Genomic DNA, 14,631 nt, shown 5'->3' with positions numbered 1-14,631 from the left:
TTGAAAAAAACAAGCATTAAGATGTGTGCTTAGTATGACTTCTGGACAGTCTATACCTATAATACTCATACAATCTTATTAATGGGATATGTGGATCAGTTCTTTACTTCTTGATGAATGAGAGTCATAATATAAAACCCTATTATATAAGGGGCAAACTTGTAGTTTTAAAGGGGCTAATATTTGTAACATACCTCCCAACTTTCAAAAGACAGAAATTAGGACAGAATTTGTGGCACACTATGCAAACTTAGTTCCACCTACTCTGCCCATTCTCATTCATTTTTCTATATGTCCCTACTACAGTCACCCTAACATTATATGCCCCCACATTATAATGTTCTCTTCCAATTGCCCCACAGTATGCAGAAACTAAATTAAACCATGGGGTAGCTGGAGGCTGACATGTCTGCCTCTAGTTGCCCTCAGTCAGCGCCGCACCTCCCATGAGGCGACCTGAAGCGACCGCTTCAGGCGGCGCTATGCCGGGGCCCCGGGGAAGGGCGGCATTTTTGCTGACCTAAGCCAGTCCAGGACAAGCTGTCCTGGACTGGCTTAGCGTCACCGTCACCGAGCGTTGGATTGGGGCGGCCCTGTGGACGCAGCGCTGCTCCAGTGGCCGCCCCTCATGCTCAGGCAGAGAGCAGGTCCTCTCCCTGCCTGCTCGCTACCTGCTAACGACGCTCGCTTGCTCCGGTGGGGCGGGAAGGGTGTGTGGATGGGGGCGGGGAAAGGATGTGGTTGGGGGCAGGGTTAAGCATGGGGGTGTACATTAGAATCATGTACATATGAAAACACAAGAGAAAGTGCAAACTATATAATTTTTATTATATTTAATGTGACTCAAGTCACCATAAGGCAGAATCAGTGGGATTTTGGGCAGAGGTGTAAATAGGAGTTCAGCACAGGGAGGTGCTAAACGCCTCAGTGGGCCTAAGTGCGCCTAAGATGGCTACTGATGACGGACAATGCAGGTTATGAAGATGGCTACTGATGACGGACACTGCAGGTTATGAAGATGGCTACTGATGACAGACACTGTTATGAAGATGGATACGGGTGTCACTCCTAATGTTGCTATTAACTTCACTACAGCCTCACTACAGCTACATTACACGTCACAGGGACAAGTGACGTGTAATGTAGTTGTCCAAAGTTTGGTAGGCGAGTGCGGGGTGGAGCCAAGACCCAAGGTCCCGGATCAACCCTGAACTTTGCTCACCTTATCCCGATGAGCAACAACCAAGCGTCAGTGTTGCTCAACCCTGGGCACTCGCCGGCTCCACAGCAGCTGCTGACTTCTCGCCGCCGATACGCGGACCGGTGCAACATGCCCCGTGGCCCGGTACTGGTCCACGGACCGGCGGTTGAGAACCCCTGTTCAACAGTATCGATGTGCATTGCACGCTGATACAATTGTGAGTGGAGCTGTCCTGAACAGAAAGTCTGGTGCCAGGATCCTGGGCCCCTGCAACCATAGGGTTTGGTGGAACGGCACCGTTTACCCTACAGTTAAAGCAGCTCTGTAATATTTTAGAAGAATTTTAGAGTCAAAAAGATTATTATTTTTTAAAGAGCAAAGTTCAATTACAAAGCTATTGTATTTTTCATATGCATAGAGTGACTAAAAAAATAAACATGTAGTCTTTAATCTAATCTTTGTTGGCAAGGTAATCTTAGATGATAAGGGCAGGAGTCAGCAACCTTTGTTACTCTAGCTGCTGTAAAATTACAACTCCCCAAGCAACTGAGTGTGCTGGGAGCTGTAGTTTAACACAACTAGAGCACAGAAGGCTAATTCTCAAAGGGCACAAACTGCTACACTTTTACAAACATAAATCTACACTTAGCATAAAATTTAACTTTTAATTAGGTCAACTAAAATAATGTAGCCAGGGCTAAAAATAGACAAACAACAAGCATGTCAGCAAACATATCTAGGGTCACTCCTAATGTACTCTTTTTGTCCCTATTGTTTGTTGACACAAATACAATTAGATACACGAGCACAGGGGAATAGTAAGCATAATTCCTGGCAGGCACTAATAGATACTACTTAGTAGACTCCAGAATTAGTAACCTAGCCGATAAAATGACTGTATAGGATCATTATCCCCCATCCCCCTGCTCTGATATCATAAATATTGCCCTAGAGCCTCCGCTCCTATGTACGGCTAATTGACACTTATGCACACTTGCGTACCTGCCTACTCTGATATACACTATGTACGGCTGAGTTTTACGCTGGAGGTGCGTCTTAGATGAAGGCTATCACAACCTTCAGCTACCTATGCACATTCACTGTGTCCCTGCCTGTTCTGATATATGCTGCAGGCGACTAGGTTCTCACTAAATGCGCATTATAAACTAATCTCTCAACGCGTTTCGAAGCTTAACTTCTCATCAGGAGAGGGTAGGGTGTTCAAAATAACAAAGATGTTGTTGCGGTTAAAACCGCATTTCCCGGTTCCCTGATGGTGGGAGCCGGTACAGAGTGTCAGAGTTCTGACACTCTGTACCGGCTCCCACCATAGGGGAACCGGGAATGGCGTTTTAACCGCAACAACATCTTTGTTATTTTGAACACCCTACCCTCTCCTGATGAGAAGTTAAGCTTCGAAACGCGTTGAGAGATTAGTTTATAATGCGCATTTAGTGAGAACCTAGTCGCCTGCAGCATATATCAGAACAGGCAGGGACACAGTGAATGTGCATAGGTAGCTGAAGGTTGTGATAGCCTTCATCTAAGACGCACCTCCAGCGTAAAACTCAGCCGTACATAGTGTATATCAGAGTAGGCAGGTACGCAAGTGTGCATAAGTGTCAATTAGCCGTACATAGGAGCGGAGGCTCTAGGGCAATATTTATGATATCAGAGCAGGGGGATGGGGGATAATGATCCTATACAGTCATTTTATCGGCTAGGTTACTAATTCTGGAGTCTACTAAGTAGTATCTTTTAGTGCCTGCCAGGAATTATGCTTACTATTCCCCTGTGCTCGTGTATCTAATTGTATTTGTGTCAACAAACAATAGGGACAAAAAGAGTACATTAGGAGTGACCCTAGATATGTTTGCTGACATGCTTGTTGTTTGTCTATTTTTAGCCCTGGCTACATTATTTTAGTTGACCTAATTAAAAGTTAAATTTTATGTTAAGTGTAGATTTTTGTAGAGCACAGAAGGTTTCTGACCCCTGATATATGGCAATTTTGATTAAAGATTATTTCACAGGTGCTAAATGGCTGTGTTTGCATCTTTCTGGTATTTTCACAAAGATTTTTTCACACCGAGTGGAGAATCAGCTTAAAAAAAAAACCCTGTTTGCTGCAACCTCCTATTGTAGTTTATATGGCATGGGTATTTAAGCGGAAATTCACTTATCACAGACATAAAAAGACAGCATTACCTTCCAAAACTGCTGTTTTAGCTTTAAATCCAGTACTGAAACGGTACAAGATAGTCAGTCTCCACAGCTAACACCTGTCAGATTTCTCCAATGTATTTCCACTGTGTTAGCACCCCTACACATACTAGTATGTACATCCTGGTGCACTTGACCAAGTATGGCGGCTGCTCTTAGAGCGAGCGGCTGTACTGTTTCATATAGTCAAATGTGACCACGGCATCTGAGTGGTTTCCATTTCATGTTCGATAATGGGGAAGCCCACCTGTGGCACTCAGCCCTGCCATATTATGGTAACTACCGGTACTTGAATAGTTACATAGCAAATTTGCCTTAGATTGCCTCCCTAAAAAAATGTAATAAAAAATGATCAAAACATTATACAATCCCTAATAAAAATAACATTGTCCTGAAAAAAAAAAAGACCTTAGAGAACTCCATGCACTAAAATATAAAAAAAATTACAGGTGTGATTCAATTTTTTTTTTCTTCAAAATTTACAAATTTTGTAAAGTTATTACAACATGAAAAAAAATATATAAATTTAGTATCACGTGATTATACTAACCCAAAATATAAAGCTAAGCATTTTTACCACAAAGTGGAAGCAGAAAAAAACAAAACCTGTATGACAATGGCAGACTGCATTTTTTCTTTCTCAATCCACCTCATTCTGAATTTTTTTTCCCACTTCCCAGTACATTATGCAAAATAATAAATGGTACCACTTTGAAGTACAACTTGTCATGCAAAAGTCAAGTCCTCATGTTGACTACATGAACAGAAAAAGGAGGAAGTTATGGCTTTTGGAATGCAGAGAGCAAACAAAAAATGAAAAGTCTGTGTTGTGTGAGGGTTAACATACTGGATCAAAGTCACACTATATTGCCGCATTGTTTTCTGTGTCTCTGAAGCATAAACTAACATATCACAACCGTGCTGTGTAAAACCAGAAGAATGAACACACAAGGCAGTGAGATTGGTACAAGAATCTTTGCTCAAATATAACGTCAGCAAACTCAGAAGACAGATTCTTGGAGAAATACTAAAAACGATGCAAGGAATGCAGCAAGATCCAAATGAACAAAAGCAGCTTGTTCTCATGGATTGCATCATTTTCTGTGACCTTTCGCAGATGTATTTTCTGTTTTACTGAGATGTATTTACAATATATAAAATAGCATTTTTAATATTGTAAATATGAAGTGTTGAAAAGCCAATAAAGTTTATAACATGCTATACAAATGCAGTATATTTATTATGCCTATCACAGATTATATAAATAATCACTGGCCATACTAATATCACAGGATGCTAAAGAAGGTAAGAAGATCCCCATCTCTATTGATGCAATAACACTGTGGTCCTTGGATAGTTGCAACGCAACTCCAAAAAAATAAGTATCCGGGGCTCCGTCAGTGATAGGTTTGAAGTACAGATTGGACCAATACTGGGTAAATTATCAAAGCTTTTATTGACCAGAAATCAGGTAAATGTGTTTCATAGTAAAGACCCCTTCATTAGACCTGACTGCGACTAAGCAATGACCACTGTTTTATTAAGGCTTTAGTCCAGCCTGATGCAGCTTCTGGCCAGATCTAAGGACCACAGTAGCCACATAGCACCTACATTATATGCTAGAAGTTGCTGTGGCTCACACAACATAAAATACAGTTCCACCCACAATAGGGGCCAATTTAAAAAAACAAACAAAAAAAATAAATAGAAAAAACAAAACAGTATCCTATCATAACTGTACGGTTCCACACAAGGAAGCAGTTTTTTTTTCGTTTTTTTTTTTTTTATAGGTCTCTGAATGCTCATCTCTATTGAATAAGACAATCACACTTTTCCCAACCTCCGTAGATTTTAAAACAAATATGTTTTATAGCGCTGCACCAAAATACAGGCAAATCTTTAAACAGAAGACAAAAAGATGCATTATAAGCTTTATAACTCACTTGTTACAAATAATATCGTCCTCAAAATGCTGTATTCCATGTAACAGATGTTGGCCCACATTTATGAATAAATAGACCTATAGTTCTCTTATATGTAACAATACTCCAATAATAACAACTTATCGAGTAATGTAAATAACATACATTTGTAGAAACATAAACTTTATTTCATGAGAGTTTATTTCAGAGGTTTCATCTGCAGACTTTGTTTCGATTACACCTAAAGGGACACCACTGGCATTTCCGTAGGTTTAATTGACATGATGCGATTTCTAAAACCGTGATGGTTTTGGAAATTGCTGCATGTACACGGTGTGGTTTTTACCACAAAATGAGCATGGGATTCACAGGAATCCCATCCACTTTGTTCTAACTGTAAAACACTGCGATTTTTTTCTGCAGTGTTTGTTCTGCAGGCAAATCGTGAAGTTTACGCCACGCGGACTTAATCTACACTCAAAAAGCACAATGCACCTTCTCTTCTTACCCCTGCTGCATGCCCAAACAGCAGATAACACCCACATATACAATTAGTTTGTACCTAGGATAACCTGTTTAAAATTTCAGGACTGTGTGTCTGTTGATACAAAGAGGATACACATATTGTTTTGCATATTTCTTTTTTAAAAAAAATCAGATTAATTGCAAATTACAGATTAATTTTTGCATTCTTGGTCTCACTATACCTCTTACCAAAATTACTTAAGGGGTATAGTGTCAATAATGGAGTCATGTTTTGGGGTTCAGTTTTTTCATTCACTTCAGAGCCTCTGCAAACATCCACCTATGCATTGTAGAAAACCATGGCGCATGGTGCTCTTTTACTTCAGAGGCCTGTCATATTTACATGCATGCATTTAGAGCATTTCAAAATTCAGGAAACAGACACATAACTGGATGGTTGACTTTTCACAGTGCCACAAGCTGGGCATGACATACTGGGCACTGAAATATCATACATGTGGGATAATGTCACCTTGTTTAATCTCATGCCCTCCCAAAGCCTAATGGTACTCCTTGCCTTGACCAGACAGCAGTTTTCATCCACATATGGACTACTTATGTACTCAGTAGAAAGTGACAAATTGTTTGCATTATCCCCTATAGCCACTTACAAAAATGAAAAATTTAGTGCTAAAATAACATCTTATAGAATTTTTTTTTAGTTTTGTCATTTTCTTGGCCCAATGTTAATGAATTTGATGAAACACCTGTGGGTAAAATGCCCGCTATACCCCCTTGACCATTGGGTCACTGTTGGGGGTTTTCATTTTACTGGTCCTTTAGGGACTGTGGAAATCAGACACAACATCAGAAAACACTTCCAGCAAAATGTATATGTATGGTATGTCCATGCTAATTGATTAAACTGTGAAATGCATTTTCTCATTTAACCCCTTGTGAATGTGTACATTTTTAGGAGTAAATAAACATGATTATTTTAACATAATTATTGAAAATCAGATCAGTCTAAATTTCACCTCCATTTTGTTTTAATGCCTATGAAATGTTTAAAAAGGTCAATAAACTTCCCAAATGCTGTTTTCAATGGCCTTTAGACTGGGGCCCCACGTAGCGCAAATGCTGTGATTTGAGCGTGGAGAGAATGTGGTGGAAAAAGCCACAGTGTTTTATAGTACCCGCAAAGTGGAAGGGATTCTGGCTAATCCCATCCACACATACACACAAATGCTTACGTTTTTGTAAATCGCAGCATGTTAATTATTTCTATGGAAACGATGGCAGTTTCTATAGTGATCTAATGAAAACAGGAAACTGAAAAGTGTGAGAAAAACCGCAATGTATCGCTACTTGGGACCGTAGCCTTAAGATCACTTTCAGAACTAAAGCAGCCCTAAAAATGGGTTTGGAAAATTTTCTTATAAATTTTAAATTTTTTTCTTAAACTTGAAAGTGTTATAACGTCCAAAATAAATTCAAGGGTGAATAAGATGATGCCAACAAAGACAGATATGGTAAATACTTATTAACTAACTTGAAAATTGCTTACTTTTTCACTGCAATTTTTTGCATGAAGTACAATGTATCAAAAAATAGGCTAAAATCATTAAAGTTAAAAAATGTCTCAAATTTACAACCATATAAATTGAAACATCAACTTTTGAAAAATCAGGATGTGTCCTACCACTTATTAGTTGACTCTTTAGGGCCCCTTCACACTACGGATACGCTGTCTGATTCTGAACGTTAAAACATGTTCAGAATCAGCGCATATAAAGCAGATCCCATTCATTTCAATGGGAGCCGGCATATGAGCGCTCCCCATTGAAATGAATGGGCTGCTTTTTTCTCTACAAGCGCTCCCATTGAAGTGAATGGGAAGCGCTCGTGTGTACGGCCCGGAATGAGCCGAGCAAGCCGTACACGCGAGCGCTTCCCATTCACTTCAATGGGAGCGCTTGTAGAGAAAAAAGCAGCCCATTCATTTCAATGGGGAGCGCTCGTATGCCGACTCCATTGAAATGAATGGGATCTGCTTTATACGCGCTGATTCTGAACGTGTTTTAGGGTGCATTCACAGAGAGTAACGTGCCGCATGACCTGGCACATGTACGCCGTGTGAGATTTTGAGCACCATATACACTCCCATTGATTTCAATGGGAGTCTGGATCATATACGCCGCGTTATTTTGCGACCGTGATTTTGCAGCCGCAAAATCATGGCCGCAAAATAACGCGGCACATACGAGACTAACTCCCATTGAAATCAATGGGAGCGTATATGGCGCTCAAAATCTCACACTGCGTATACGACCCAGGTCACGCGGCACGTTACTCTCTGTGAATGCACCCTTAACGTTCAGAATCAGGCAGCGTATCCGTAGTGTGAAGGGGCCCTTACATCAGGATTTGAAGCCAATTGGGAACCAACAAGAAGTAACTCACTGGCTAAAGGCAGAAGTCTACTAGTAACCTCTAAACTTGTACCATCTTCTAGAAACCCGGGCAGAAACAACTCACAGCAACAGAAATGACTAATTAACAGCTGAGTGCCCATCTGGACAGTGCAAGAAGCCAGTATTAGTATAAAACAGTACAAACATTTTGCATTAATTAACATCTAGTAATAATTAGCGATTAAATAATTAACAGTTAAGTTCAGTGCCTCTTTTGGTGGACACTGCAAGCAAGTGCCCTTTATGCAATTAGATATAGGTAAGGTCTCCAGTAAAGTCCCTGTACTTCAGCATTCCCACAGATATTAATGGAGTGGTGTGCATGGTGGCCAGTCCACTGCTCCATTCTGAAAGGGGGACAGACACCTCCTGATCAGCAAGTTATTCCTGCCCTATCCCATTCAGTACACATGCAGGCTCAGTCAAACTAAACATTCACGTGGTATGGGAGGGATCAGGTCAAAAAGCTGTCAGCTAATGACTGTTCAAATGACGTCTTATTTGAAGGGCCAGCATTACTAGGAAATATTATTTTAAGGGCATGTTAAAGAAACTGTAAAACTTGTTTTCATCTATTCATTTACTACCCAATTTGATGACTTTTAGTTTCTTAGAAGTCTGATGCATGGTGTTACTTTTACTGGTTCTAAGGCGTCAGTCATATTTCAAGCATACACATAATTGTGGAGCATTATACTGTGGGGGAAGCTTTATACTATGTGGGGAGCATTGGAGAAAATTATATATACTGTGAGTGTGACAGGAAACTAGGATACATAGAGACTCTCAAATTTTACCAGTATGGGACCAAAAAATTTGAGATGGCAGCCCTAAATGCTTTTCTTGCGTTCGTGCTCATTGGCCATGTCACTCCCCATACAGTGCTGTGCATGAACCGGCCATGGATCTATTGGGACATGCACAGTTCTTATAGGGAATGAAAAATTTCAGTTAAGGAGCCATGATGTAGGCTATTACCAGAAAGTTGTTGGGTGGGCCCTAGTCACTAGAGTCTGACACTCAACTAGTGAATGCTATCAAGTTTCTTCTTAGGCTTCTATTACACTTATAGAGGAAGGTCTACTCTAAGAATTTGGTGGAGGTTCATTCAGTGCTACAACTGATAAGATCTTGTACATCCAACAGACACAATCTTGACAGTTATACGTAGATTATGTAAATACTATATGTGACTTCTAGGCACAGTCCGCTGCTTTTCACCTGTAGATATGCACTCTACTATAAAGAAATTGGCTCATAGATTTTACATCTGTTCAATACAGGAATGTAGCTGGGAGTACAACTGGAGCATTTACCCTGGGGGCTGATTTTCAAGGGGGTGCCAATAACACCCTTTTATCTATTAAGAGTTGTACAGAGTTCTGACACTGAACTCAACCTTTTCTCTTGGTTGAAACAATGTCTAGCTACAGCTCTGTTCCAAGATCAGCCCAGCATGAACATGTTCTTCCCTTCAGTGCCAATTTCCCTCTGCCAACATTACATTTTACAGGTGGATCTATAGTGTTCAGTGATTCTTGAATATTTCTATAGGTTATTTCTGAACAGCACATCTCCATTCGAATTTCTAAAGAGACCCATAATGTCTCAAAGTACTTGCACGGAGAAGAACATTTACAGAATTTGAATCATTTGTTGAATTCAGATACTTTATTTGTTACGACCTTCCAGAACCTGAACCTTTAATACAAACAGTTTCCAGTATTACACTGGCATAATTTCAGAACTGCGTGTATTAAAGGAATGGGTGAGGTGATTTGCCTTTTTACAGAATTACATACTATGATAACTCAACTTCTCAGATAAAAGCAATAAAGTACATTAGGGCAAAACAACATTAACGTTTTGTTACATAGAAGAAACATATAAACATACGTTGAAGGATACCATACATAGAACATAAGTAGTTAATTCACCTGTACAACAATGGTCACAGAAGAGTGCAAGATATTGCGTGGGTTAAAATTTTTAGGTGAACTGAGAGAATAAAGGTTATGAATGTGTAGTACAGCACTTACCAGACCTTCCTTTGAATTGTCAGCTGCGGAATTTCCTCAAACAACAATCTCTGTACTGAAGGAAGTCCACTTGAATCCTGTCATTAGACTTGCTGGGTTGGGCTTTAATACCTTGAATTTACATATCTCCACCCTACAACCAGGCTACAAGTGACAAACCCCACAGTAGAATTCCTTTTAGTTTTAGCTATATGCACCATCTGGTGTATGACAATGGTATCACAGTGTTCTAATCCATAGAGTCTACTATACCCGTTTCATAATTATATATATTATAAAATGTGTTGCCAGAGGAACCTAGATATTGAACTCTAGATACTATACCCCAGATATTGTACCCTTCTGGTGCATGACACCATGAAAATGTAAAAATGCAATTTGATCTATCGAATACAAAAATGATATACACATACTTCTTTACATACTTTGCGAAAGACAATAGAAATAAATTGATTGTACTCAGATGAATCTTAAATTCTCTTGGACCCCAATGAAAATTATGCAATGAGGCCCCTAAATGGGACAGTGTTCACAACATCTGTAAAGTACTGCAGAATATGATGGTGCTATACAAGAATAAATACCATGTAATACTACTGTCTTATGTTGTAGACAGGCCTTTGGGCTCCTTGACCTGGATTCAGGGCCCGGTAGCAATTACTATCTCAGCACCCCCTATAATTACACTCTTGATTGTAGTTCTTATAGCATACCTCCCAACCTTCTCAGATTTGGCGGGAGAGTCCTGGATTGTGGGTCATGTACTGTGATCCTGGTCAGCCGGAGGTATATCCCAGATCCAACTCATCTGCATCCAGAGAGGACACAGATGAGTTTAATACAATGACGAAGCAGGAGCCGTGTGCAGACAGCCTCTGCTTCATTACTGTGCTCCTGTATGCACCGGCCCTGAGAGCTGTAGATGCAATGTGATGAGGTCAGTCACATCACACCTGTAGCTCCCTCAACAGTCCAGAGAGGCAGACCTCAGACAGAGCAGCAGGGGACCGAGGAAAGGTAAGTATCAGTGTTTTATTATGTTAAACTGTGGGGAACATAGAGGGGGAACATTAAACTGGGGGCAGATGTAAAGTGGACATTAAAATGCGGGCTACTGTAAGAGGGCATTAAGCCATGGGGGTATCTGGAGGCTGGAGGGGGACATGTCTGCCTCTAGTTGCTCCAGTTTAAGGTCACCCCCCAGTTACTCCCATTGTTCAATATCCCCCTCCAGTAGGCTCCAGTTTAATGTCCGCATCCAACTACCCCCACAGTTTAATGTCACCCTCCAGATGCCCCAGTTTAATGTCCCCCTTTCGTTTCCCCCAGTTTAAAGGAGAGGGATTTCATACTGTGGGGTAGTTGGAGATGAACATTATACTGTGGGGACATATAATGGGTGACTGTAGGAGCATTATACTGTGTGGAGGCAGACAGTAAAATGGATTAGAGTGGGCGGAGTCAGTATATAAGTGGGTGGAGCTAAATTTGCCATAGCACACATGACATGCCACACGTACTGTCCCTCTTTCTGTCCTTTGAAAGTTAGGAGGAATGTTACAAGACACTTCCCCACCAAAATCACTTAACCTAAGGCTGAAGGCTAAAGGATAAAGGCTCAGACTTAGGCCAGTTGCAGATGACCATGTGTATTTTGCAGTCAGCAAACTAGTAGTTAGTCTTCAGTTTTTTCTGACAGTGTCATCATTGTGTCTTCAGTGTCTCTTCAGTATCAGTGAAGTACGTCTGCAAAAACGGACAGTGTCTTCAGTGTGTGATCCTAGTTTGCAGTCCACCATAAAATCACACAGGTGACATCTAATTATATCTCAAGCTAGTCCATGAAAACAGACGGGACACTGATGACACACTGAGTACATCAGTGAGCCGTCCTAGGTTTTTAGTGTCTCATAGGCTTCTATGGGCGAGCCAAAAACTGAACAGAATAAAACATGTTCTCTATCTGATGTGGTGCAAAATCATGGCGCGTACACTGATTAGTGAAAAACATGGTCTTGTGCATGTACCCATAGAAATTAATGGGTCAGTGTGATATCCTTGAAAAATGCCTAAAAGCTGAGTTTTTGATACATTTTTATCTGCTTTTTTCCTTCTCCTTTTAAATCTGTAGACAAAATTTTTGCAATTCAACAGCTAAAATTAACATGCATTAACATGCTGCATTTTTGATAAATTCACATGTTTTTTGATAAAGCAGCTTTTCCGCAGATCTTTATTTCCGCAATGCGTGGATAAGATGAACCAGCAGCCAAAAACATTTTCCGCAACATGGGACCTTAACCTTAAAGGGGTTGTCCCATCACAAGGATCCTATCTATACTGTTTGTTAATGTGGATGTAAGACTTTTCCTAAATACACTGCTTCAGCAAAACTGCTTTGTTTGGCCGCTATATTACTTTATTCATTTTTTTGGGACACATACCTTGACTTATCTGCTCATAAGTCAAGTGATGTATCTGCTGCTCTGAGGGGGGAGGAAGGAGGGGCTAAGTGCACGGGAGCGAGCCTGGAGGGGGGGCAGTTTACCCTTTGGGAGGAAGGGGCTGCCAATGCAGACCGGCAGCCGCTGTAATAGAGAGGCGGATGCCGGGGAGGGTTAGACGCCGGCACAGGTGCCTGAAACATCGCCATGCTTCTGCCCTGCATGAAGCCAGCAGCGGCAGGAGTGATGCTGCTATTCCGGGGGGCGGAGGAGCGGAATAACAGCATCGATTCTGCCGCTGTTGGCTTCATGCAGGGCAGAAGCATAGCGATGTTGCTGGCATCTGTGCCGGCGTCTGTGCATCTGTGCCGGCGTCTAACCCTCCCCGGCATCCGCCTCTCTATTACAGCGGATGCTGGGTCTGTATTCACATATGCCCAGCCAGCGGCGAGATGCCGCTGACCCTGCGTGCATATTCATAGACCAGTCTAGCCTTCATAATGCGAATACAGACCCGACACCCGCTGTAATAGAGAGAGGCGGATGTTGGGTCTGTATTCGCATTGTGAAGGCTAGACTGGTCTATGAGCGCGCACACAGGGCCAGCGGTATCTCGCCGCTTGGCTTTGCATATGTGACCCCGCCCACCAATGACACAACAAATCCAGAAGACAGAAGATTTTTCAACAACGAAGACTGGTGAGTATGCGACGTGGGACAACCCCTTTAAACAACTTACATGCTGTTATATGTTCATGTTCCTGCTGCTAAGAAAATCAACCCAGATGGAGGGGATCAGAGGATGGGAGTTGTAATGGCGGATGCTGTGCCACCTACTAGGCTGAGAACACTCCAGCTGTCACTCCAGACCTACTCCTGGGCCGAACACCGTCAAGGGGGGGGGGGGGTCTTGCAGCACTACTAGATGGTGTTGGTAGTAATTTCACCCAGGATGCTTCCAGTTGGAGGGGAGACCTCTCCTCTCTGAGCCGGTGATGGTGAGGCAGGCACGACTCAGGTGTCCAGAGGTGCAATGAACCAGGTAACAGTTTATTATATCAACTGGAACAAAAAACGGCAGCTTGCAGATGGGGCAAGTAGTTCACGTTCCAATCCCCTAGCCTTACTGGAGGGTGCCCAGGGATGTTGCAGGCTCTGTTATACACTCCAACCCTACTTCTTCTCGTGTACTACTCCCAACTCCCCAGGGTGCTGGGAATCAGCGCTGCACCTCCCATGAGGCGACCTGAAGCGAGCGCTTCAGGCCGCGCTATGCCAGGGCCTCAGGGAGGGCGGCATTTTTGGTTACCTAAGCCAGTCCAGGACGCTAAGCCCCACCCCTGCACTTTGCCACGCCCCCTCCGCTTCACCACGCCCCCTCCTCTCCGCCCCCTCCTCCCGGCGGGGGGTTGGCGGCTTTCAGTAGTTCGCGTCGGGCGGCGAAAGGGGCAGGTTCGCCCCTGCTGGGAATAGTAGTAAAGCAGGGAGTCCTGGCAGGGATCTGGTTAGCATCTGGTTAGGTCCGAATGAGTTCCTCCCTGTCAGTGTCCTCAACTGCTTCTCCTGGCACTGCATGCAAATGTCCAGACAGCGATATTCTCTTTTCAGGGCTGTCTCTAGAAGAGCCTGTGCTAAACTGGCACAAGACTGAACTTCAACGGTTCCCATGGAGACCTTGGTCTCCTTACAACCCCTCCCAGTTTCTGTGTTTGGCAAGGGCTAAACCAAGGCAAAGGTTTGAACAGTGAGGGGGAAATAAGGGAAAACTTCAAAACAATGACATGTAAGATAGAACATAAGGAATGCGACACACCAACATAACCCAGAGGCACAATAGACAAACACTTAAAACAGTAGCACCCT

At 42.3% G+C, this 14,631-nt stretch overlaps 1 protein-coding gene across 2 annotated transcripts in view; it reads right to left on the bottom strand.

The window, feature by feature from the left end:
• The window catches only part of SH2D4A (SH2 domain containing 4A), a 75,994-nt gene extending 65,628 nt beyond the window's left edge, over nt 1–10,366 (bottom strand). For both annotated transcript variants that reach the window (XM_075283733.1, XM_075283734.1), the window contains exon 1: nt 10,325–10,366. The gene's annotated coding sequence lies outside the window, so the exon portion shown is untranslated. The remainder of the gene's footprint in view (nt 1–10,324) is intronic.
• Between the last annotated feature and the right edge of the window lie 4,265 nt (nt 10,367–14,631).

The sequence above is a fragment of the Leptodactylus fuscus genome, chromosome 1, assembly GCF_031893055.1.
Source record: "Leptodactylus fuscus isolate aLepFus1 chromosome 1, aLepFus1.hap2, whole genome shotgun sequence".
In the NCBI taxonomy this organism is placed as follows: domain Eukaryota; kingdom Metazoa; phylum Chordata; class Amphibia; order Anura; family Leptodactylidae; genus Leptodactylus; species Leptodactylus fuscus.
This window is presented reverse-complemented; position numbering and strand designations above follow the sequence as displayed.